The sequence below is a fragment of the Nicotiana tomentosiformis genome, chromosome 8 (genome assembly GCF_000390325.3).
Source record: "Nicotiana tomentosiformis chromosome 8, ASM39032v3, whole genome shotgun sequence".
NCBI lineage: Eukaryota > Viridiplantae > Streptophyta > Magnoliopsida > Solanales > Solanaceae > Nicotiana > Nicotiana tomentosiformis.
In genome coordinates, this window is record NC_090819.1 from 145,346,519 (window position 1) to 145,373,208 (window position 26,690).

Consider the following 26,690-nt stretch of genomic DNA (forward strand, 5'->3'; position numbering starts at 1 on the left):
GATCAAAATATGTTTTTTTTAAAAGTTTAGTGTCTGGGCCAGTTTGTACATATTTCAGCTAATTTCACAAAATATTTATTATCTCTCACCATCATAAGTATCCAATAACTTTATTTATCAAAGCTTAATCTTTTTGCCTCCGTTGAGATTGTAACTTGAAACCTTAGGTTGATTGCATCAAATAAGAATTTTCATAAATTTATCTTCTTTTCCCTTTTTTTTACATGGAAAATGTTAAGAGTAAATCACGTTTCGATCCATAATTAATAATCAACGTGTAATTTGATCCCTGACGATTTAATTGCGCCAATTATAATTATGTTTTAAATGTATGATATTCGTCATTAATAGGTCCTTAGACAATTTTTAGAAGTCATGTGAGATCTATGGATGTACCAACTAGAAAAAAGAAAAAGAGTGAACCATTAAATGATATAAGGTGGGTCATTTCCGAAGGTAGAAGGGCTTTCTCTTTTCTTTTTGTTTCTTTTTTTGGTTTTTCTGTTTTCTCTTGTCTTTTTTACTTCATTCTTTGAGGAGATGGGGGCGATTCAAATTGAAGGTTGTCATCCCAGTTGACAGGCTAGCGATTTAATTGGTGATATTTTGGCAGTTATTGCGACTACTTAAATATTAGTCCTAATTACTAATGTCACATAGTTTCTTGAGTCGAACTCTGAGTGCATCCTCGCAACACTTGATTGCATCGAGTAGTTTCTTGACTAACGACCTTCCTCGAGCAATCATGCAATTGACTAGATAATACTCGTACTGTCGTACATGAACTATCTTTTGAGTAGAGGTGAATCCGAGATTTAAATTTAATAAATTCAACTTTGTACTGAACTCGTTATATTGTTAAAATTATGGGTTTAAATTTAGTATTTTTTGAGATTTTAATAAGTTTTTATATATATATTTATACTTCGTATCAAAAGTAATGGGTTCAGATAAACTTATAACTCTGCTTTCGAGCTAAAACGCCATGTCCAAGAACTTCTCGTTTCTTTTCATCCTTTGAAAAAATGTGCGAGTTAAGGAATTCAACATCTAATATCTATAAATAAATAAAAAAGTATGATTAATATATATATATATATATATATATATATATATATATATATATATGTATATACTTTTTCGACGAATGGTGTTCGGAAAACCTCTAACTCCTTGCATGCCCTTAAATCCCCGAAAAGCCTTAGTCTTATAACATCTAGCTGGCCACCAAAGGTAAATGGTGTATTAGCCTAGCCTACAAGTCGTTAGAGTCGCTCTAGCACTAAGCGTGATTCATGAAAAAATAAACGAAGCAACAAAAAGAACAAAAGTTACGACTGGTACAAGTGAATAATCTCACGAAAATCCCGTGCTATTCCTTGATATCCTTTCCGTTTTTAACCTACAAAGTTGATGTAAATCTAGGCGTAGAGGTTATGCTTTGATGAGATTAAATTCTGTTTTGAACTTGTGTGAGGTGGATAATAACCAGATTAATGAGCGAAAATGTCGGCCGTACCAATTATAATCTTTCTCTTCGATTTACATCCTTGTGTCACATGTTAATGTAACATAGTAAATCAATAGCTTTCTCTAATATTAGATTTTTGCCATTCTTATACTTGTATAAAATGACCAAACAATTGAATGCAATACTCTTTCTATATATATATATATGTGTTTGAAAATTGTCATATATTTTGCCTGAAACCTTTAAAATAAAAATACGATTTGGGCACTGGTTTAACAGTGTGTCCTACTACCTGGATCCGCTTCTGTGGGTGGGTGTGAATTTTCCAAAACTTGGTGGAAATGCGTCGTTGTGTTTTTCTCCATGACCATGTGGTCTGCATTCTTCAACAATGCCTGTGCATAGCTACTTGTTAGGCAACGACTATTACTATTAATATAGTGAGTGCGATGTTTGCTACTCCTTTTCTTGAATTGCCCACTGCTATAATACCAAACTCGTGGATTTGGACTTCCTTGACTTCTCTCTTTCTTTGTTTTAATAATAGGTGGCGAGGGATCATTGATCGATCATGTGACTTGTTAAATTCCACCATCTTTTGGGGCTTGTCTAATCTTTCTGTGCTTGTCTAATCAATAATCACTGATGTTTAATGTAGAATCTACAAAATATTTGTAGCATATTTATTAAAATTGATGTATCTGATGTCATGAAGTCATTTACGACGAGGTTAATCTATCTTTCCGAATATTAACTTGCAAGAACAGTAATATATCTAATTCGTCGGAGAAGCGAATCTACAATGTAATATATTTTGCCCAGACCCATTCATTACTCCCAACTCTAATCCTAAAAAGGATAAGCGATCGCGGCAAATATAATCTGGTTTAAAAGTTCGAAGTCTAATCCCACAGAGAACTAAGTCGTAGCTACAATTATTCAGTATTGCTAATTAAGAAATACAACTTCAAATAATTTCCTAGTTATAAAGATTATAATTTTTATTTTAAACTAAGTAATTAACGAATACAAAAAGTAGTAAAATTATCAACTAACAAGACTAAGGATGTCTAGAGTTATGATTTCTCCAATTGTCGAAATTCTCTCCACTACGTTTTCTATAATTTCGCCCAAGTATTCTCTATCGATCATGAGTACTTCGGGTGTCGTAATTATCTTCCGAGCATCTACAATAATTTACTAGACATATTCTTCTGAACTACGTTAGCTGGCACTAATTCACCGCTCACTAAGATCGCACCAAGGTTTCGTTATTCCTAATCTCACCTTTAAACCCTCCGTATTGATTTTTTTTATTGGGAGGGAAATTCATCAGACTGGGATGTATCCCTAGGAGGAAAAAATGTGAAGAGCAAGGGCAAGATTTTATGCACACTAGCAAGACAAATAAAGGTAAAGATTTGAGAAACTTCCCTTTGTCGGCTTTTCTCTTCTCTTCTTTTTCTCTTCTTTTTTTTCATTTTTTTTTCATTTTTCTCGTTCTCCTTTTTTTTTGCGGCTTCTCTCCCTGCATTGCTTTTCTCCTATTTCAAACAAAGAAAATTTGTGAGTTTTAAAGGTGGTGGTCGGTTTGTGGCTTTGAATCTTGGGCAGCTTGGCTTTGTGTCCATTCTCTTTTAGAAGGCCAACTGCATTGGTAGTTGTTGCATTGCTGAGAGATTCTGTTGTTGCTTTTAAGGGACCTTTACTTTCTGTATCAATCCTGATAGTTTCGCTCCCAATGCCATTGGTGTTTTGTGGTTCAATCAGCCTTATCCCAATTGGAGATCTTTGCTTAGGTGACCTTTTCTGACATCTTGAATGACTTCCTGCTTTTTGAGCAATTTGTCCGTTAGAGAGAATCACAAGTTATCTTTGCTTGCACCAAGTAGGCTGACAAGAGTCTTTTGGGGGGAGATTTTGCATGAATCCTCAAGGCATGTTGACTGTAACAACTGAGTGTGCTGGCCAAATTAACTTTGTGCAACTGAAAAGCTGGTAGCAGATTTTGAAATCTTTTCTTGCTTATTTTGACACGGGCTGACTCAGAGTGAAGAACACAATGATGCAAAGAAACAATATTAACAAGAAATGCCCCTGTCTGGAAGGATAAAAAGAAGAGTTTTTTTTCAATAACTAGCCTTAATGTTCATGACATGCATTTTGGACTCAACGGCCTAATCTATTAAACTAATCTAATCTTTCCTTTTATCATTCCTATGTCCTTTGAAGTCGGGCTTGTTTGTACCAATTCTTTGCATCAGCCTCACGAATCACTTTCAACTAGTGGTGCCCCGGGGGATTTTCACCAACAAGTCTCTCTCATTTCTTCATCTCTACTTACCGTCGTCTTACAGTGCCCGTGAGGGTTTTCACTAGTAAGACTCTCTCATTTTTTTCTTCTTTATTTTTCCTTTTCTTTTGCTTTCTTGTGTGAGAAACTTGATAGTGTCATATGTCTCGTGACAACCATTGCTCATTGCATGCTTCTTTTTACATTCATGAAGGCTTATCGGGAGGTCTTATTATGAAGGTTTTTTGTAGCGACCCGGCCAGTCGTTCCGAGAGTTATAGTCCTGTTTCCCCATTCCTGCTTCTTTATGTGTTGTTCAGCGGTGTTGAGTTGTATCGAGTTGGTAGGTTTGGGTCCGGAGTAGTTTTGGAGTGAAATGAACATTTAGTCTCTTAGTTAGAAAGTTAAGTTAGAAAAGTCAACCGGAAGTTGACTTTTGAGTAAACGAATTTGAATGTGGATTTTTATGATTCGATTAGCTTCGTTGGTTGATTTTAGACTTAGGAGTGTGTTCGGATTATATAATTTGGAGGTCCATGGTAGAATTAGGCTTGAATTGGCGAAAGTTGGAAGTTTAGAATTTCTTAGGCTTGAATATGAGGTTGATTTGGTGTTTTGGTGTTGTTTTCGGTGTTCCGAAGGTTCGACTAAGTTCGGGTAGTGATATATGACTTTTTGGAATTATTGGTTTAGGTCCCGAGGGCCTCGGGTGAATTTCGGATAGGTTTGGGTTGTGTTGCGCTCGTTTTTCTTATGTTTCGACGTCGTTTCTTCAAGCATAAATGATATCATATTGAACATATAAGCTCCGATTTCTTTTTTGATTGAAGCATTAGATCTGTATCGTAATTACAAACCCGTAGCAAAAAGAATCGTCGAATTTGGATATCGTATGAGGATTTTATGGTCATTTTACTTAGAATTAGGTTGTCAAATTTTTTAGATTAATTACGAAATTGCCACTGACAGTGTATTGAAAAATCTGCACTATTTGCAAATATTAAAACATACATATCTCCTTCATTATAAGGTCAAATTGAGTGATTCAAAAGTTTAAATTGACCAAAATTTCACAAAATATCCATTGGAGGCATAAAAAGCGAGTTTTGGGATTGTTTAGCATGAGAAACGAGGCAGAATAGTTGACAGAAAAATATATAAAACGAGGGTTTGTTCATTCGGTCATATTTTGAGTTGGGGAGCTCGGATTTGGGCGATTTTGAGGGAGATTTTCACCATAAGTATTGGGATAAATGTTCTCTACTCGGTGTTGATTATATTTCATGAATCCATCTTCGTTTTTGGGATTTGATTGATGATTTCAAAGTAAAATTGAGGGAGTTAGGGTTTGAGTTTTGGAGAGTTTAAGTGAGGATTTGAGGGACCAAACGGAGTCCGATTTTGATAAATTTTATATGGTTAGACTCAGAAGAGGACAGGGTTTATTATTCTGTCATTTCTGAATGATTTCAAGATATAGGCCCGGGGCCGGGTTTTGACCGATTTTGGATTTTTGGTATATTTTATAGTTTTTATTGTGAAATTCGATTTGTTAGCCTATATTGATGGTATTAATCTAATTATGGTTAGATTTGGAGCTTTTGGAGACCGAGTCCAGAGACGAGGGCATCCCAGAGTAGGATTTTACGTTGTTAAGGTAAGTAACAATTTTAACTCTGGCTTTGAGGGTATAAATCCGAAGAATTTGATATCGTGTGACTGTTTGGAGGTGATACCCACGCTAGGTGACGGTCATGTGGCTGTATACCTCAAGGGATTGAGACTTGGTCCGTCCCGTGAGGCCTCATGGCTATCATCTGTGTTTACGTAGTTACTTGTTGTTGAACTTGTCTTCCTTCATATTAGAGATCATGCTGAGGCTTTATTCATGCTCACATTATTTGTACTCGGTCATAGAAATTATTGTACATGTTTACCTCAGTCTCTATTATTTACTAATATGTTGTGATACTTGATGTGGGTTATGTTCCCTTATTTGTTGATGATGGTGAGGCTAGTGAGGTACATGATTGAGTGACGCTGAGGGCCTGGTTGTGAGGATATTAATACCATAGCGCGTGAGTTGTCCGCGTAGCGCGTGAGTTGACCGTGCGGGTCCAGGTATTGATACCATAGCGCGTGAGATGTCCGCATAGCACGTGAGTTGACCGTGCGGATCCAGGTATTGATATGATGGCACGCGAGTTGTATGTGCTTAGCGCTTGGGCTTTGGGAGCCCCTCCGGAGTCTTTACACACCCCCAGTGAGCGCAGAGTGTTGAGTGTTGAGTGTGAGTGATGAGTGATGGAGTGACACTATTGTGAGGTTGTATTTATTTGTGTTGTTGCTACATTTATCTGTTAAACGTCTTTGTGGAATTTACTGAGTTATGGAATTTACCTATTTATTTCTGTTTATTTTTAAATTGTGAAAATAAATAATTGGACTGTTTTACTTAGCTCGTCACTACTGCTCAGTTCCTTAGTTATTTTTGTTACTACTGAGTCGGTTATACTCATACTACACCCTGCACTTTATGTGCAGATCCAGGTGAGTTAGAGCGCGACGATCGTTGAGTTCAGGCCGGCTATCTTTGGAGACTGCAAGGTAGTTGTTAGAGTCCGCAGGACCTTGTTACTCCTTTTGTCATTTCTTCTTCTGGACAGTTAGACAGTTTATATATCTTAGTTTATAGTTTTAGACGCTCATGACTTAGTGACACCCCGATGTTTGGGATTCGTTTCCGTATTTTTCTATATTATATTTAGAGTTGATTTAGTTTATGAAAAATTTAAATGTTGAAATGTTTTATTAAATTCTTATAATCGGTTTAGTAGTAATATTTTGGGAAGTAGGCTTGCCTTGTAACACGATAGGCGCCATCACGACCATGGTTAGATTTTGGGTCGTGACATTTTTGGATAAGGTTGGAAAGAAAGGATGGCATAAAGGCTCCAAGTAGACTCAATATGATGGGTTGTACACTTACAACTCTTGCAATCGACTCTTAAAAAAAACTAAAACAAACTCATGCCCCAGTTTTAGATACTGGATTTTCGTTTTTTTTTTTGAACTCTTATTTAGTTGGACCGAACTGTGTAAGGCTGCCTACGTATCCTTTTTTTAAAGGTCAAACGTAGTTCAAACATCTGACCTAAATATTTTTTTTCTTTGTTTTTTTATTCTTTTTTTCATTTTTTTTCTATCTTTCTTCTTTCTTCTTTTTGTTTTCGAAACAAGTTGCCCCAGCTTTCTGGGGGCATGGACTTTGACTGTTCTTTCTTCTTGTTTTTTTTTCACTTGAACTTTCTAAAAGTTGCCACAGTTTGTATTCTTGGGGCATGGACTTTTATTTTTATTTCAATTTTTTTTTACTTTTGACTCTAAACTTGATTCTAAAAGAGGGTGGTCAAAGAAAAATAACACAGGCGCAAAAGGAGTACAGAAGGTATAAAGTATTTGGATAGGAGAAAAAGGGCCACCCAGCCTCGAGAATGCCAAACATAGTATCCTTTCGTGATCACAGCATTGATGAACATGTCTGTCTTCTTAGTATGTCGTGGTCGAAAGACACTTACCCTTCATTAATGTCAAAATTTTCACCAAACTTCAATTAATTCTTTCTCAAACCCGATCTTCACAATGATTTAAAGGTAAATATCATTAACCCGACGGGTATGACTATTCTAGTTCCACATGAATTTTGCTCAAGCTTAATTCCAAAGTGTTTTCGATTCTTTATTCATCCTCAAAAGTATCTTGTTCTCAGTTATTCAATTCAAGACTAAATCAAAATTTTAAGATCTGGCCAAAAACTCCGCATGTATGTCATGTCACTAGAACTAGCAGAAAAAGGATTAAGCACAGAATGACACAAAAGGACAAATTGTATTTCATTGAGTAAAGGATGGAAAGGTTTAACAACAAGACAAACAATCTAAAATCCGAGTTAAGACCCTAAAATAACCCGGATAATGAAAATAGCAACAGAACAGACACAAACAAAATAGAGGGATAGAAGGGTTTGACTCAATAAAACAAATAAAATCTGGATCACAACCCTGAAATAACCCAGGTAATAGAAAAAATATCAAAACAAGCTACCAAGATTCCTTCCTAGTGAGGAGGGAATGCCTTTTCAATTGCTAAGCTTGACATTTAGCCACAAAATTACTCATCAGAATCACCAGGGCCTTCTCCAATTTCAATATCATTAAATTCAGTCAGCAAGTTCCCGAGAGGATTCTCATACTCCATGTCACCACACATCATCCCCACAAAGTGTGCATCACCATATGCAGGTAAAGAATTCTGTGCGATATTCTGAGTGTCACTGTCTTGGATCACAATCAGATTTTCCTGGATCATCCTTTCTATTTCTCTTTTCAAATCCCGACAGCTTTCAACATTGTGCCCCTGGCATTGGAATAGTATTCATACCTTTTAGAAGGGTCAAAGTTTCTTGCACGTGGGTACACATGATTTGGAGGAATAAGTGCAATCATGTCATAATGCTTTAATTTCTCAAACAAGCTTGCATAGGACTCTCCTATTGGTGTAAAATTATCTTTAAACCTGTATTCCCCTCTATACCCCTGGCTTGGATGTGGGTTATATGGCACTTGAAAATTTGGTGGAGGCGAGTGGATATTTTGCGGTGCTATACTCGCCTTCTGGGGTGTCTTGGCAGCTAGACGACATGCTGGGATAGATCAACAGAGTATTGTGGGTTCTGAGGTGGATAGTAGTACTCAGAGGAATCATCAGAAACGAGACGAGGCTGGTCAAACCTTTGAGATGTTCTCCTAGGACCTCTTCTCGACCTTGATGTCATCATGGTTTCTTCATCCTTCTCATTCGTGTCACTAAAATTAACAGATTCAATCTGGACATCCTGAGTTGCGGCTTTGAGAACCGCTTGACTTATAATTTGGTCTGTCTTAAGGCCATTCTCAACCATTTCCTCAATTTTGATTGCTTCCGAGAAGGATTTGCCAACTGCGGACATCATGTTTTGAAAATACTCTGGCTCTTGAGCCTGAAGGAAGACAGTGATTAGCTCGTGGTCATCCATGGGTGGCTTAACTCTAGCCGCTTGCTCTCTCCATTTAATGGCATATTCCCTGAAACTTTCAGTTGGTTTCTTCTTCAGGTTGGAGAGGAAATTACGATCTGGGGCGATGTCGATGTTGTATTAGAACTGTTTGACAAAGGCCTGGGCAATGTCATCCCAGACATACCAGCGAGATGTGTCTTGATCCATAAACCATTCGGAGGCTACTCCCGTAAGACTTTCCCCAAAATAAGCCATCAATAATTATTCTTTTCCTCTTGCACCTCTTAGTTGATTGCAATACCTTTTCAGGTGGGCTATGGGGTCTCCATGTCCATCATACTTTTCAAATTTGGGAGTCTTGAAACCAAGTGGCAAACGAACATCGGGGAACATACATAGATCCTTGAATGCAATACTCTTTTGACCTTCCAACCCTTGTATGTTTTTCAACTGTTATTCTAAGCTTTTCATCCTTTAGGTCATTTGTTCCTGTGCCATCTTTCAGGCAGGCTTCTCAATCTTTGCAGGAAGATCAAATAGCTACGAGTGGTACTCAGGAGAATGGTATTGTTCTTGCTTGGTAGCAAATTCTGACTCATGAGTTTTCTTCTGCACCACCGTCGGTTGTGGGATGGTGAAGACGGGCATAACAGTAGTGGTTATCTGATTGGTTGTCAATGGCACACTTTGGGAGCGCGCAACAAAAGTTCCAGCTGTAGTCATACAATTGGGATAAAGACTGAACCCAGGTGGATAGGATTGATAGGGCAATGAGACCGGAATGGTAGTAGTCGAAATGAATGTGAACTCTGGGAAACCATGAATAGAAAAAGGCGATCCTTGGACATTGGCCCATGCTTGACACATTTCGGTCATTTGCTGCTCCAGTGCGCTATTTTCCTCAACCACAGTAGACTCTTGTTGAATTCTCTGACCCTAAGCCTCTTAAGCACTCATAACAACTTCAATGCCAGTTGTCATTTTTCCTTGGATCTTGTGTTGTTAGCTTACCACAACCCGACCACCTCAACCTTTCTTTACAATTCAAAACAAGAGACACATTAGAATGGACTCAGTCGGTCCTTATTATTATCATCATCATTTTTCAACACATTCTGTTTAATGGTCAATCGAACCTGATGTGGGTTACCTACGTATCATGTGGGAACATAAATCAGATCTTGCGTAGTTCGGAAAAATTAGGAATAAAGTAAATAAACTAACTCTTATTTTTTTTACTCATATACGAATAATCCCATAAAAGCTCATAACATGGAAAATATTTCGGAGTATATTTTGGATTTTGTTTTGTTTTTGTTTTTGTTGAAAGAAAACTTCTAAAGAAACAAAAAAAAATTATTTTGCTTTTTTTTTTTTTGGAATCTTCGAAAGAAGGACTTTTAAAAAAGATAGAAAATATTATTATATTTTTAATTTCAACTCTTTTTTTCTGGAATTTCGAAAGAAAAACTTCTAAAGAAGAAAGGAAATATTTTAAAATTATTGGACTTTTATTTTGAATTTATGAAAGAAATACTTCTAAAGAAAAAAGAAAATATTTTTGAATCTTGAATTTTCTTTTCAATTTTCGAAAGAAGAATGAAAATATTTTTGGGTTTCGAGAAGAAATTAAAAAGAAAATGTTATTGTATATTTTTAAAAATTGGGGTCTAAAAGAAAGACTTTCTAAAGAAGGAAGTAAAACAAAATATTTTTGGATTTTTTGAATATTGTGGGCCGGAAGAAAGATTTTTCTAAAGAAGGAAGTAAAGAAAAATATTTTTGGATTCTTTAAAAATTGTGGGCCAGAACCGATGAGGTTTGCCTATGTATCTCACATCCGGTGAGAATCAGACCCGCATAGTTCGTCAAACCGACTATTTGAATCCCTAATCAAATGAAGGTTTGACTCTATTATTATTGGTGTGCGAAAACAAAGTCCAAGTAAGGAATTTTGTTGACCGGGGAGAAGGTGTAAGGCATTCCCCGAGTCCCGTGGTTCTAGCACGGTCTCTTTATTGACTATATTTGGCTTATATTATTTTTGGATAAACTGTCTTGTATTGGTTTTCATGTTTTACCTATGTCCGCTTTTATTGCTTGATTAGATTTATGAAAATTATCTTGAAACAAATCACACGTATGTGTACTCACTTTATTCGGCGTGTCAAGAATCATGTCACGCCTACGTACATAATCAATAACACATTTATTACTATTCGAAATTTGATTGGTCAAGTCGTGTGAACGCGCACTTGTATTTGGGGTTACATATCCCAACTATGCCACGGGAACTATATGTGATGACCCAAAATGTCATCTTTAAATTTAATGATTAATTATGTGATCTAAGAACTATTTACCATTACTCGACATGAGTGTGCAGTCCGTAAAAATATTTCGGAAAGTTTTCAGGTGAAAAATGAATTAAAATGTGAATTAGAGCTTAAAAACTCAATTGAGTTGACTTTGGTCAACAATCTGAGCAAACAGACTCGGATCAGTGTTTTGATAATTTTGGTAGGTCTGTATCGTGATTTGGGACTTAGGTGTATGCCCGGAATCAAATTTCGAGGTCCCTAGCCAGAGATATGGAATTTTGATAAAAAATTAAAAGTTTAAGTTCAAATAGTGACCGGATGTCAAATTATGTGCAAATGACCCCGGAATAGAATTTTGATGATTCCAACAGCTCCGTATGGTGATTTTGGACTTAGGAGCGTGACCGGAATTTTATTTGGAAGTTCGTAGTAGAATTAGGCTTGAAATGCCGAAAATTAAATTTTTGGGAAGTTTGACCGAGGGGTTGACTTTTTAATATCGGGGTCAAAATCTGATTCTGAAAATTTTCATAACTCATTTATGTCATTTATGACTTGTGTGAAAAATTTGAGGTCAATCGGAATTGATTTGATATGTTTCGGCGCAAAATATAGAAGTTGGAAGATTTGAAAACTCATAATTCGATTCGATGCGCGATTCGTAATTTCGGCGTTGTTTGGCATGGTCTGAAGCCTCAACTAAGTTCATATTGTATTTTGGGATATGTTGGTATATTTGATTAAGGTACCGAGGGCCTCGGGTGGATTTCGGAATGTTAACAAAATGAATTTCGGACAAAAAGAAACTGCTGGAATTTTTCTGCTGCAGAAGCTATTTTTGGACAGCAACTGGTGCAATCGTAGAGCTGACTTTGGAAGCTTATATCTCGAAATCTATAAGGAATCTGAACATATTCAAAACATGAAAGTTGTAGCCCTTTGATTCTAGTTTTCAGAATAATAAACCATTTATCATTCAGACATTTATACAAAATGTTATGATCGATTGACTGAAGCTGCTACTGCAGATTTTTGCTACAGCAGTGTGCATCGCCAGAATTTTCTGCTGCACAGGGCTGACTTTGGGAGCTTATATCTCGCAATCTATAAGGAGTTGGGCGATGAGAAAAACATGAAAGTTGTAGTACTTTGTATCTAGTTTGCAGAACTTTAAACCGTTTGGCAGTTGGAGTTGAGTACAAGAAGTTATGATTGATACACTACAGGCTGTCGAGGAAGAGTTTGATGTTTTCAACATAAACATGTATAATGATCCAAAAATCCATTTTTAGTTCTAGAGATCGAAATTCGATTTCGAGACTTTCTACATTTTGATAATTAATTATAGGAGTGATCTGGAAGGTTTGGTCTAATTTCATCAAGTCACGATTGAGTTTTAAACGCGAAATATGAGTTAATTGTTTAACGAGCGAAATTGGTATCATATTGAGCAAATGAGCTCCGAATTGAGTTTCGATTGAATGAATGGGTTCGTAGTTTTATTTGTGACTCATAGGAATAAGAATCGTCGAATTCCGAGTTTGTATGATGGAGTTAGAGCCTTTTTAGCGATCTATAATTGTTGGTGTAAATAGCCCTGGTGTGCACCTTTAGTGACTAGATGTGACACTTTTAGGGACGGGATTGGACTTTTAGCAACTAGAATAGTGTTTTTTGGGCAGAAACTTAAGAACCAAAAATGGTCATTTCCTTCATTTCGTTTTGGAGTTTCGAAGCACGGCTCTTGGGCGATTTTGAGGATTTCTTCAAGACTTCAACCTGGGTAAGTGTCCTATATCCAAATGTGATTATATTTCATAAATTCATGGTCATATTCATCATTTATTTCGGATTTAAATGGAAGAAATCAAGATTTTTGCAAAATCTTCCAAAAACGAAAATTTAAGATTTGGAGGTTGAGTTGTTCTCGGATTTTGGTAAAATTGGTATGGGTGGACTCGTAATTGAATGGGTTGTCAAATTTTATAAGTTTCGCCGGATTCCGAGATGTGGGCCCCACGAGCAAATTTTGAGCTAATTTTGGATTTTGATGAAAATGTAATATTTTCTTATGAAATTGATTACTATAATTTGTGTTGACTGTATCGAATTAATTATGACTAGATACGAGTCGATCGGAGTCGAAAAATCAAGGAAAAAGCATAATACTTGATTAAATTGGATCAAGTCGAAGTAAGTGACTTGTCTAACCTTGTGTGGAGGAAATTTCCCCTAGGATTGATATTGATGTGATTATTGAAATGTGTTGAAAGTCGTGTGCACGAGGTGACGAGTGTCTATACGGGTTAAATGGCGAAATATTATATTTTTAAATTGTGTAGATCATTGTTGCGCATTTATTAAATTATTTTATCTTGTTATATTCTTCATCATTGATGTGACATTTATACTTCAAATTTGTTTGATCTTTTCTTACTAATGGTTTTACCTGTTTAGTTGAAACTTGGTTTCTTTTATTCTGTGCATTATTTGAAGGTTGATTTTTTTTAAATTAAATATTATTAATATGAAGTATTTGACATTTTTAAACTTGATATTGAAGCAACGTAGTAAAGATTTTGAAATATTATTTTCCTAAATTATTTACTCCTGAATATTTTTATACTCATTGTGAGGGAGCCGTGAGCTCTTTATTATGAAAAACTATTATTGATGATTTATTTTAGCATGAGCCATGAGCTCTTTATTGTGGAAAAATATTGTTGTTGAATTATTTTGGCAAGTTAAATTATTTGAGCGCTTGAAGTGCAAATTATGATATATTGTGATATTGATACGCATGCAGTGGTATAAGGTCTGGGTGTTGAAACGCATGCGGTGAGATAAGGGTGGCTTGATACGCGTGGCTAGTAGGGGAACTACTAGAAGTCATGCGGTGTGATAAGGGTGGCTAAAACGCGGGATGTTATTTTGGGAAAAAAATGTTTTCTTTAAATAAATTGTGAAGGCTCCCGCGGTGATATAAGGAAATGAGATATTGTGAATTTATTTATGATTTGGGACTACGAGGCGGTACCTCGTGAGTGCCCTTGTTGATATTGATTTATGGTCATAGTTGCCTTTGATTATTATTGTGATTTCATAAAGTTGAAGGAAATTCTGTTTTGATTTCCACGAGATATTATTTGCAATTATTCGGTGTCCTTAAATGTGACATACTATTTGATTCATTTTCAATGTCATTTTATTTTACTACATTGATAAACATTTTACAATGCCATTATTATATTCCAGTAGGGCCTCACCTGACCTCGTCACTACTCTACCGAGGTTAGGCTTGGCACTTACTGGGTACCGCTGTGGTGTACTCATACTACGCTTCTGCACATCTTTTTGTGCAGATCCAGGTACATTTTACCAGCCTAGACGTCAGTGAGTTACTTGCGCACGGAGACTTCGAGGTATATCTGCCAGCGTCCGCAGACTCCGGAGTCCCCTTCTATCATTTTATGTTGCTTCCTTATATTTTATTTAGACCTTGACATATAGAGACATTGAGAATAAATTCTTAGAAGCTTGTGACTTATTTCTACCGGGTTTTGGGAGTTGAAATTGTTTGAATTGTAGTTTATTTATTTCATATATTTATTATTATTCTGCAATGATAGGCTTACCTAGTCTTAGAGATTAGGTATCATCACGACATCCTACGGAGAGAATTTGGGGTCGTGAGAAGTTGGTATCAGAGCACTAGGTTCATAGGTGTTATGAGTCACAAGTAGGTTTAGTAGAGTCTTGTGGATCGGTACGGAGATGTCTGTACTTATCTTCGGGAGGCTATGGAATTGTTAGGAAAATATTCACTTCTTTGATTCCTTATCGTCCAGCATTGATTTAGCTTGAAATATATATCTTATATTCCTTTGTATCCACTCGTGTATGACATTGCGCACTCAATATCAGTTGTGCGTTGACCGTTCGTGATGCCGTAGATGCACTACGAGGGAGCCAGAGATGCTCAAACATTGCCTTAACGTGTGGTTCCGACTGAAGATGTGGGCGTATTGAGAGATCACCTAGTGAATCATGTGCGGGGTTCAACGGACATTGGCGTCTGGTTGATTTATACAAGCTGTGAAGATTATTATTGTGGATTATCGGACGTTGTGACCTATGACTTCGCGCTGAGTAGGGGGAGTCCACTACCAATGGGTGGATTGCGAGGTCATGTATTATATCAGTTTTGGCCTGAAATGTATATATGTGGTACTGAAAGGTTTCCTAAAATTTACACTTGTTTAAGACCTGAGATTTTGTAGAGGATAAGGTTGGGACTTGCGGTATGTCCGCCCCTTAATAATCTTATACTTCAATACCAAAGGAGTTATAGAAATAACTCTAAATTTATAGAAGATCTACTCAGTGTGGACGTCACTGTTGCGGATTTTGGGGTGCTTCGGAGTAAGTACACTTGTTGACGAGAGTCTGGACTATGTGGTTCGTGATAAGATTTGTCTGTATGGAGCTCTACTTTTGTGAGCGTTATGTATAAATAGGGGTAAGGGTTACCCCAAAGAAGAGTCGGAGAGTATGTTAAGAAATTGGTCAACTCAACAGTGTAGAGTCAGTATAATAAAAGAAGAAATTCGCCTTGGGAGAGATAATTCTCCACCGGTGTTCGTGGCAAGCCTATGAAGAGAGCATACCAGCCAATGCAACACCACCCACTTGGCTTAGTTCTCATAAATGCTTTTGAAAGAGTTTGTTTTCTGGACTCTCCGTAATGCGTGGCGCATAGGGTTTGAACGGTTGCGTCATGTCACCATTGACGATGTCAGAATATGCCATCAAGTCTAATAAGTTAGCCTGTCATACTCCTACTTTGCTTCCTACAGCCAGAGGACGAGTCCACAGACTCATTAAAGGACTTAATTATAATCGTACAATTTTGTACGACTCGGGAGCTACAAGCTGATACTTCATTTCTTCTAGTTGTACAAATTACCAAGATATTAGAATGTGTTCGGGGTGAGAAAAAGAAAAAGAAAAAAAACTAAGGAGACCAAGACGTCTCAAGGTTCTGGGGGATTCAGTGGATTCTACTGTGCAAGTATAAATCATTATGGAGGGGGCTCGGGCAGTCGGTCAGCCCAGTCCGCACATCGGATTACTCGGGATGCTCCAGTAAGTTCTTTTAATGTACCACTGATATGAGTTCCTACAATGGTTATTCCAATTATCTGGCACAGACTCAATATGAGCAACATAACCCGCAAAAGGGTTGTTATGAATATGGTGATACTAGGCACATCATGAGAAAATTATCCCAAACTTGGGAGAGACTTATTTCATCAAAGCACTCAGGCTACGTGCCCCATTGTAGTTACTACACCACCCACACGACCAGTTAGCGGTGGAGAAAATACGGGTAGAAGGCATCCTAGAGGTGGAGACCCATCCATTGATATATTTCTTTTATGGTATGGCGGAGGTCGCTACATCAGTTGGTGTCGTTACAAGTACGACCTTGATATTATATAAAGGAATAATTTCCTTAACTTGATTCGGTTTTGAGTATCGAGATGAGTCCTCCTATTGTGCTCCACTTATGAGTGAGCTTCATAATTATATAATCTACTTATGTGTTTACCCCTGTTGGGAGATTTTATGGAGATAACTACGCCTATCATTTCGTGTTGGTCACTAATAAGAGCTGCGAGGCTAAATGTGGCTTTCTGTTACTCATTTCGGTAAATTTTGATGTAAATTCCGAATAATTAATTGCGAATTATGAATTATATGCCCTGCCGATGTGGGGTTCATTATGTGTTATGATTGGGTGTAACCGAAATTATTTAAAAGGAGAAAATAGAAATTTTCAATTGGCACGATGTGTATATTACTTATGATTCAGAACTAAGGAAGAGATCCTCACATTTTTATATAAATTGATATGTTTAAATCGGGCTACAAGCTGCGGTGGAAGTGATATAAGGAAGAGATCCTTGTGAGAAAAATTCTTGTGTTTAAGTTCTCCCTTGTGAAATTAAATTTGTACTATAGTACTAATAGGGAGTCATGCATGTTAGGCTTATTTGAAAATTCTTATATGAAATTCTCTGTGCATAGTTGCCAATTTTGTGTTGTAATTATTGAGTTTTAACCTATGAGGTAGGTTCCCGCCTAGGTGACGTTAAATGTGACTCGTTAATTCGGGTAAATAATTTTGAAGTCTTCATGCCTCGCATCTAGTTATCAGTATTGTGAAGGTTTGCAATGAGATTTTTGTTAACATGAGGTTAAATGACGATTCAGTAATTGATTATGAACAGCTATTAAGACCAAATTGATCCAAGAGGGTGCCCCATTTACAGGGTCAGATGAGTGCGAGTTAAGCTTTCAAAAGCTCAAGATCACTTTGACTCCAACACAAGCGTTGGTATTACTTACATGGTCAAGGTCTTATACTGTGTATTGTGACGCGTCGCGTATTGGTCTCGGCGCGATGTTGATGCAAGACAGTAGGGTGATTGCCTACGCATCCAGACAATTAAAGGTACATGAAAAAAAAAAATTGGTCCACGGCCTTGAGTTAGCAGCTATTGTTCGTGCCTTGAAGAATTTGGCGACATTATTTGCACGGTGTCCATTGTGAGGTCTACATCGATCACCGAAGTCTACAACATCTGTTTAAACAGAAGGATCTTAATTTGTGGCAGCGAAGATGGTTGGAGTTGCTTAAGGATTATGATATCACCATTCTCTATTATCATGGGAAGGCCAATGTAGTGGCCGATGCCTTGAGTCGTAAGGCGGAGAGTTTGGGCAGCTTAGCATATTTACCGGTAGCAGAGAGACCTTTGGCCTTGGATATTCAGGCCTTGGACAACTAGTTTGTCAGATTGGATGTTTTCGAACTGCGTCGAGTTTTGGCTTGTGTGGTTTTTTAGTCTTCTCTTTATGATCGTATCAGGGAGCGTCAGTATGATGACCCCCATTTGCTTGTCCTTAAGGATACAGTTGCACGGTGATGCCAAAGAAGTCGCAATTGGAGATGACGATGTATTACGGATGCAGGGCAGGCTATGTGTGCCTAATATAGATGGTTTTCGTGAATTGATTCTCCATGAGGCTCACAGTTCGCGGTACTCCATATATCCGGGTGCTTTGAAGATGTAGCAGGACTTGAGGCAACATTATTGGTGGATGAAGATGAAGAAAGACATAGTGGAGTATGTAGCTCGGTGTCTAAATTTTCAACAACTGAAATATGAGCATTAACGACCGAGTGGATTGCTTCAGAAGTTAGTGATTCTAGAATGGAAATGGGAGAGGATCACTGTGGATTTCGTTGTTGGGCTCTCACGGACTCAGAGGAAGTTCCATGCAGCTTGGGTGATTGTGGATAGATTGACCAAGTCAGCTCATTGCAATCCTATGATGACTACCTACTCTTCCGAGCAGTTGGCTCGAATCTATATTCGCGAGATTGTCACATTTCACGGCATACCAGTATCTATCATCTCTGACCGGGGTACGCGGTTTACATTACAGTTCTGGAGGGCAGTACAACGTGAGTTGGGTACTCGGGTAGAGTTGAGTACAACATTTCACCCTCAGACGGATGGGCAGTCCGAAAGCACTATTCAGATACTGGAGGATATATTTCGTGCGTGTGTGATAGATTTTGGGGGTGCTTGGGATCAGTTCTTACCACTTGCGTAGTTTGCTTACAATAACAGTTGTGAGTCAAGCATTCAGATGGCTCCGTATGAGGCCTTGTATGGTAGGTGGTGCCAGTCCCCAGTGGGTTGGTGCGAACCGGGCGAGGCTAGGCTATTGGGTGTAGACTTGGTTCAGGATGCCTTGGAAAAGGTTAAGTTGATTCAAGATTGACTTCGTACAGCCCAATCTAGACAAAAGAGCTATGCGAATCGGAAGGTTCGTGATGTTGCATTCATGGTTGGTGAGCAATTTGAGCCCTAGGTATATTGGGCCTTTTGAGATTCTTGAGAGAGTTGGAGAGGTGGCTTACAAACTTGCACTACCACCTAGTCTCTTTGTCGGTCATCCGGTATTCCATGTTTCCATGCTTCGAAAATATCACGACGATCCATCTCATGTGCTAGACTTCAGTTCGGTTCAGTTGGATAAGGATCTATCTTATATTGAGGAACCAGTGGCTATTTTAGATAGACAGGTTCGAAAGCTTAGGTCAAAGAACATTGCTTCCGTGAAGGTTCAGTTGAGGGGTCATCCGGTTGAGGAGGCGACTTGGGAGACCGAGCATGATATACGTAGCCATTATCCACACTTATTCACAAGCTTAGTTACTTTTTCTAACTCCGATCGAGGACGAACGTTTGTTTTAGAGGTGGAGAATGTGATGACCCAAAATATCATCTTTAAATTTAATGATTAATTATGTGATCTAAGCACTATTTACCATTACTCGACTTGAGTGTGCAGTCCGTAAAAATATTTCGGAAAGTTTACAGGTGAAAAATGAATTAAAATGTGAATTAGAGCTTTAAAACTCAATTGAGTTGACTTTGGTCAACAATCTGAGCAAACAGACTCGGATCAGTGTTTTGACAATTTTGGTAGGTCTGTATCGTGATTTGGGACTTAGGTGTATGCCCGGAATCAAATTCCGAGGTCCCTAGCCAGAGATATGGAATTTTGATGAAAAATTAAAAGTTTAAGTTCAAATAGTGACCAGATGTCAAATTATGTGCAAATGACCCCGGAATAGAATTTTGATGATTCCAACAACTCCGTATGGTGATTTTGGACTTAGGAGCGTGACCGGAATTTTATTTGGAAGTTCGTAGTAGAATTAGGCTTGAAATGCCGAAAATTGAATTTTTGGGAAGTTTAACCGAGGGGTTGACTTTTTGATATCGGGGTCGAAATCTGATTATGAAAATTTTCATAACTCATTTATGTCATTTATGACGTGTGTGAAAAATTTGAGGTCAATCGGAATTGATTTGATATGTTTCGGCGCAAAATATATAAGTTGGAAGATTTGAAAACTCATAATTCGATTCGATGCGCGATTCGTAATTTTGGCGTTGTTTGGCATGGTTTGAAGCCTCAACTAAGTTCATATTGTATTTTGGGACATGTTGGTATATTTGGTTAAGATACCGAGGGCCTCGGGTGGATTTCGGAAGGTTAACAAAATGAATTTCGGACAAAAAGGAACTGCTGGAATTTTTCTGCTGCAGAAGCTGTTTTTGGACAGCAAGCGGTGCAATCGCACAACTGACTTTGGAAGCTTATGTCTCGAAATCTATAAGGAATCTGAACATTTTCAAAACATGAAAGTTGTAGCCCTTTGATTCTAGTTTCCAGAATGATAAACCATTTATCATTAAGACATTTATACAAAATGTTATGATCGATTGACTGAAGCTGCTACTGCAGATTTTTGCTACAGCAGTGTGCATCGCCAGATATTTCTGCTCCACAGGGCTGACTTTGGGAGCTTATATCTCGCAATTCTATAAGGAGTTGGGAGATGAGAAAAACATGAAAGTTGTAGTACTTTGTATCTAGTTTGCAGAACTTTAAACCGTTTGGCAGTTGGAGTTGAGTACAAGAAGTTATGATTGATACACTACAGGCTGTCGAGGAAGAGTTTGATGTTTTCAACATAAGCATGTAATGATCCAAAAATCCATTTTTAGTTCTAGAGATCGAAATTCGATTTTGAGACTTTCTACATTTTGATAATAAATTATAGGAGTGATCTGGAAAGTTTTGTCTAATTTCATCAAGTCGCGATTGAGTTTTAAGCGCGAAATATGAGTTAATTGTTTAACGAGCGAAATTGGTATCATATTGAGCAAATGAGCTCCGAATTGAGTTTCGATTGAACGAATGGGTTCGTAGTTTTATTTGTGACTCATAGGAACAAGAATCGTCGAATTCCGAGTTTGTATGATGGAGTTCGAGCCTTTTTAGCGAAATACAATTATAGGTGTAAATAGCCCTGGTGTGTACCTTTAGTGACCAGATGTGATACTTTTTGCGACGGGATTGGACTTTTAGCGACCAGAATAGTATTTTTTGGGCAGAAACTTAAGAACCAAAAATGGTCATTTCCTTCATTTCGTTTTGGAGTTTCGAAGCACGACTCTTGGGCGATTTTGAGAATTTCTTCAAGACTTCAACCTGGGTAAGTGTCCTATATCCAAATGTGATTATATTTCATAAATCCATAGTCATATTCATCATCTATTTTGGATTTAAATGGAAGAAATCAAGATTTTTGCAAAATCTTCCAAAAACAAAAATTTAAGATTTGGAGGTTGAGTTGTTATCGGATTTTGGTAAAATTGGTATGGGTGGACTCGTAATTGAATGGGTTGTCGAATTTTATAAGTTTCGCCCGATTCCGAGATGTGGGCCCCACGGGCAAATTTTGAGCTAATTTCAGATTTTAATGAAAATGTAATATTTTCTTATGAAATTGATTACTATAATTTATGTTGACTGTATCGAATTAATTATGACTAGATACGAGTCGATCGGAGTCGAAAAATCGAGGAAAAAGCATAATACTTGATTAAATTGGATCAAGTCGAAGTAAGTGACTTGTCTAACCTTGTGTGGAGGAAATTTCCCCTAGGATTGGTATTGATGTGATTATTGAAATGTGTTGAAAGTTGTGTGCACGAGGTCACGAGTGTCTATACGGGTTAAATTGCGAAATATTATATTTTTAAATTTTGTAGATCATTGTTGCGCATTTATTAAATTATTTTATCTTGTTATATTCTTCATCATTGATGTGAGATATATACTTCAAATTTGTTTGATCTTTTCTTACTAATGGTTTTACCTGTTTAGTTGAAACTTGGTTTCTTTTATTCTATGCATTATTTGAAGGTTGATTTTCTTTAAATTAAATATTATTAATATGAAGTATTTGACATTTTTAAACTTGATATTGAAGCAACGTAGTAAAGATTTTGAAATATTATTTTCCTAAATTATTTACTCCTGAATATTTTTATACTCATTGTGAGGGAGCCGTGAGCTCTTTATTATGAAAAACTATTATTGATGATTTATTTTATCATGAGCCGTGAGCTCTTTATTGTGGAAAAATATTGTTGTTGAATTATTTTGGCAAGTTAAATTATTTGAGCGCTTGAAGTGTAAATTATGATATATTGTGATATTGATACGCATGCGGTGGTATAAGGTCTGGGTGTTGAAACGCATGCGGTGAGATAAGGGTGGCTTGATACGCGTGGCTAGTAGGGGAACCACTAGAAGTCATGCGGTGTGATAAGGGTGGCTAAAACGCGGGATGTTATTTCGGGAAAAAAATGTTTTCTTTAAATAAATTGTGAAGGCTCCTGCGGTGATATAAAAAAATGAGATATTGTGAATTTATTTATGATTTGGGACTACGAGGCGGTACCTCGTGAGTGCCCTTGTTGATATTGATTTATGGCCGTAGTTGCCTTTGATTATTATTGTGATTTCATAAAGTTGAAGGAAATTCTGTTTTGATTTCCACGAGATATTATTTGTAATTATTCGGTGTCCTTAAATGTGACATACTATTTGATTCATTTTCAATGTCATTTTATTTTTCTATATTGATAAACATTTTACCATGCCATTATTATATTCCAGTAGGGCCTCACCTGGCCTCGTCACTACTCTACCGAGGTTAGGCTTGGCACTTACTGGGTACCGTTGTGGTGTACTCATACTATGCTTCTGCACATCTTTTTGTACAGATCCAGGTATATTTTACCAGCGTAGACGTCAGTGAGTTACTTGTGCACGGAGACTTCGAGGTATATCTGCCAGCGTCCGCAGACTCCGGAGTCCCCTTCTATCATTTTATGTTGCTTCCTTATATTTTATTTAGACCTTGACATATAGATACATTGAGAATAAATTCTTAGAAGCTTGTGACTTATTTCTACTGGGTTTTGGGAGTTAAAATTGTTTGAATTGTAGTTTATTTATTTCAGATATTTATTATTATTCTGCATTGGTAGGCTTACCTAGTCTTAGAGATTAGGTGCCATCACGACATCCTACGGAGAGAATTTGGGGTCGTGAGACTATACCTATAGCCATGATATTTAATTATGTAAAGCACGCCTAAAGCAACTAGCGCACTAGAATTATTTTTCTAAATTAATTTGAGATTATTGTGAGGCTATTGAGTGATGGATATGGAGGTGTTTAGAGTACATAAAGGTTTTAGCTATTTGGAGTAATCTAGCAATTATTTATTGTGGACTAAATGAGGAAAATGGGCCAGCTAAAAGTATTTACCAAGATTAGGCTAATTGTAGCCATTTAATCCCTAGATATTAATTCCAATTCAGAGGAAATAGCGAAGCTATGCAACAATATTATCAACTACTTAAGGCCTCAAACATTCAGCGGTAAAAAGAATAGGTTTGCCTCCAATTTCATCATTATTTATCTAACTCAAAGCGGCTAATCAAATAACATCAAAATAATGGATTAACTAATCAAGATAACGACCAAACAACATGCTAATATATAATAACAACAACGAATTCCCAAACTTTCTCAAATACTAACAAAACAAAATAGAACTTTTAGGTAAACTCAGTTCGAGATATGGATTCAAAACTCGCATAGATATATAAACTTGACGAAATAATCATTCAAAAAAAATCCATGAATCAAACTAGGAAGACACGATACATGTGTGAAAGAAACGGACCTTTATTGCCGAGTCCGAATTTTAAAGATTTGCAACTCAACCAACGGACCAAACACCAGCGACCACGATCAGAAACCAGTGATGGTGAAATCGAACTCGCCTCTCGAATCCCTTTTAGCTTCAGTTAAGGGAACCCACTTTTTGCTGATTTTTGGTGAAACTCGGCAATTATATTTTTGGGTGTTTAATTGATGAAATTAGAGGTGTTAAGGTGGCATTTTATTGCTGGTTTTTGGGTGTTTAATGGTCGAAATTGGAGGTGTTAAGGTGGCATTTGATTGCTGGTTTTTTGGGTGTTTAATGGCTGAAATTGGAGGTGGGTGTTAATGGAGGTTTGGTGCGTTTTTGGATTGGGGAAGAAGGAGGTCATCCCAGTTCTTTCTTCTTTTTTGTGTGTGTACATATATTAAGAAACGATGAGAGGAGGAGTGTTGAAAATGAACGATGGGATAAGGAATAGTGACACGTGAATAGTGTAGTAGGCGGGTGATGTGACAAGGGAATAGTGAAAAGGGAGTGAGATGTGACACGTAAATAGTGTAGTAGGCGGATGATGGGACAAAAATATAGTGTAGGGAAGGTAGGAAGTAATTTTATTAGATTTGGTCTGTGATTCAAATAAATTCTTCCGCCCTCTACGTAATACACTTTGTTAAAAATATTATATATTCTCTAATAAAGCCTACTAATAAAAATAATATAAAAATTAAAATATCAAAATTAAATTTAAAACTATTTAAATACTAAAAAATAAAAGTGGTAAAATTTTTAAATATAGTCAAAAATTTGGTACTCACACACATCACACAATGCACATGATTCACTCCGGGCGGCTCAGACCCGACACTCTAGTTAAACAACTAAGCACAGCCATCCTATTAATTCAACAGATGGAAAGTAATCATAGGAGTGAACAAATGAACTTGAGCGTCAAAAGAAAGTCACATATATTCTCAAGGCATGTGGCCACAAAGAACACGAAAAAGATAAACAGCTCAAATGTTACTGCTCTAAGTCCCGACATAAAACATGTCAAAAAGCGTAGATATTCAAGTTCTTCCATTCCATTATCAGTTCTACAAAAGAAAGAAAAAGAAAAATCTTTTCTTGAATTTTTTTTCTTTAGACTTTACTCCCTCAAGAAAACTGTCTAAGAAATCCATCATTGGGAAAAGTCCAAAACTTTTATTTTTTTTCAACACACATACAATAACACAACTAAAATAGCACAGGAACACCTAAACAGTCTCTTCACCCCACACTTAAAATTATGCATTGTCCCCAATGCACACCCATAAATACAAGAGGGTAAAAGAAACTCCCTGGTAGGCCAAAGGCCGATGCATTAGCAGCCCATGGGGTACTCAGACTTCTCCCAGACTTGGTTCTTTGTGCGGGCACCCCAGACTTGGTTCTTTGTGCGGGCACCCCACACTTAGTTCTGACCATCACCCTTACTTTTGCTTTCTTTCAATAGCCTTACTTCCCATGCTCCTAGAAAAATCAAAAACAACATTGGAATAATAATACAATAATAACAAATAAAAAAATAATAATAAAAGTAAAAAAAATAGTAAAGCTGGGTTGCCTCCTAACAAGCGCTTGATTTAACGTCGCGGCACGACGCGAATCACTTTTTGTCTCCACCTCGAGCTTATGAATTGAACCCCAAGTTTTGCTTCAAGTTTATGATTATGCTACTGGGGCGGTACAAATTCTTTCGAGCCAAAGTTAAATAAATTTTCATGCACTTTTTGGCTCTCGACCGAGGAGTGTCACCTTGCCTAGATAGCCTTAAAACTTTCAAAATATAAGGTTCATCGACCTCTGCCCTTGACTCCTTTTTATGCTCATAAGGATCAATTTTCATTTCACCATCTGAAAATAATATTGATAAGTGTTTAGAATGAGGTCCAACGCGCTCAAATACATGAACTTTAAGATTTTTGACCTCATCTACACCAATCACACTAGGGTCAACTAAATTTGTATCTTCAATATCCTTGGCTGACTTTAGTATTACTTCTTCAACATCGGCATCCTCAAATTCTAGTTGGATAGATTTTTGATGTTGTACTCTCACCTCCTCCATTAGCACCTCAATTTTTGCATCTAAATCATGCTCATTTTGGCTACTATCCACAATATCAGCTTGTTGAACATTAAATGCTTCAACTAATTGACTCACTTGTGCCTCCAGGTTGCGAATAGTAGCATCTTGCCTTTGTATGTGCCATTGTTTCTCATTATTTTATTCCACAAGGAATCTTAGCATATCATTGATCTCTTTCAGGTCATCATCCCCGGGTTCTTTATTCCTATTAACTTCACAAGAAAAAGTAGAACTGTCATACTAAGGGGCTAGAGAGGAGGATAAGAAATATAAGCACAACCATGAAAGTGACCATCTTGACCACCACATATATCACACATATTCTACACATAAGATTGAGTTGGTACACATAACTCGCTCTCGGGAATATTTTGATAATTTACCCATGGGTTGTTTCCTCCACAATATGCATAAGGAGGATCAAAAGTAGAATTACCAACATCAAAACTCTCATAATTCCAAGATGCCATATTTCTCAAATCATCAAGTAAAACTAAAATAAAAAAATCAATACTAGATAAACAAAAATAAAAGTTCAAACTTGAAACCTAGCAATATGTACAGCTACAACTACACCGTTAGTTCCCCGGCAACGACGCCAAAATTTGATCATGCCCAACTCTAGTACTAAAAAAGGATAAGCGATCCCTTCAAATATAATCCGGTCTAAAAGTCCGGAGTAGAATCCCACAGAGAACTAAGGCTTAGCTACAATTGTTCAGTATTGCTAAGAAATACA

The 26,690-nt window shown here is 37.1% G+C and overlaps 2 long non-coding RNA genes across 2 annotated transcripts; both read right to left on the minus strand.

Annotated features, from left to right (window-relative positions):
* Positions 1-1,923: 1,923 nt before the first annotated feature.
* LOC138896753 (uncharacterized) lies at positions 1,924-24,199 on the minus strand. The gene is made up of 2 exons (XR_011410163.1): positions 23,839-24,199; positions 1,924-2,132 (listed from the first exon to the last, which is right to left on the minus strand). It is a non-coding gene; the product is annotated as an uncharacterized lncRNA (long non-coding RNA).
* LOC138896752 (uncharacterized) lies at positions 9,104-9,861 on the minus strand. Its single transcript, XR_011410162.1, has 2 exons — positions 9,639-9,861; positions 9,104-9,410 (listed from the first exon to the last, which is right to left on the minus strand). It is a non-coding gene; the product is annotated as an uncharacterized lncRNA (long non-coding RNA).
* Positions 24,200-26,690: the final 2,491 nt, after the last annotated feature.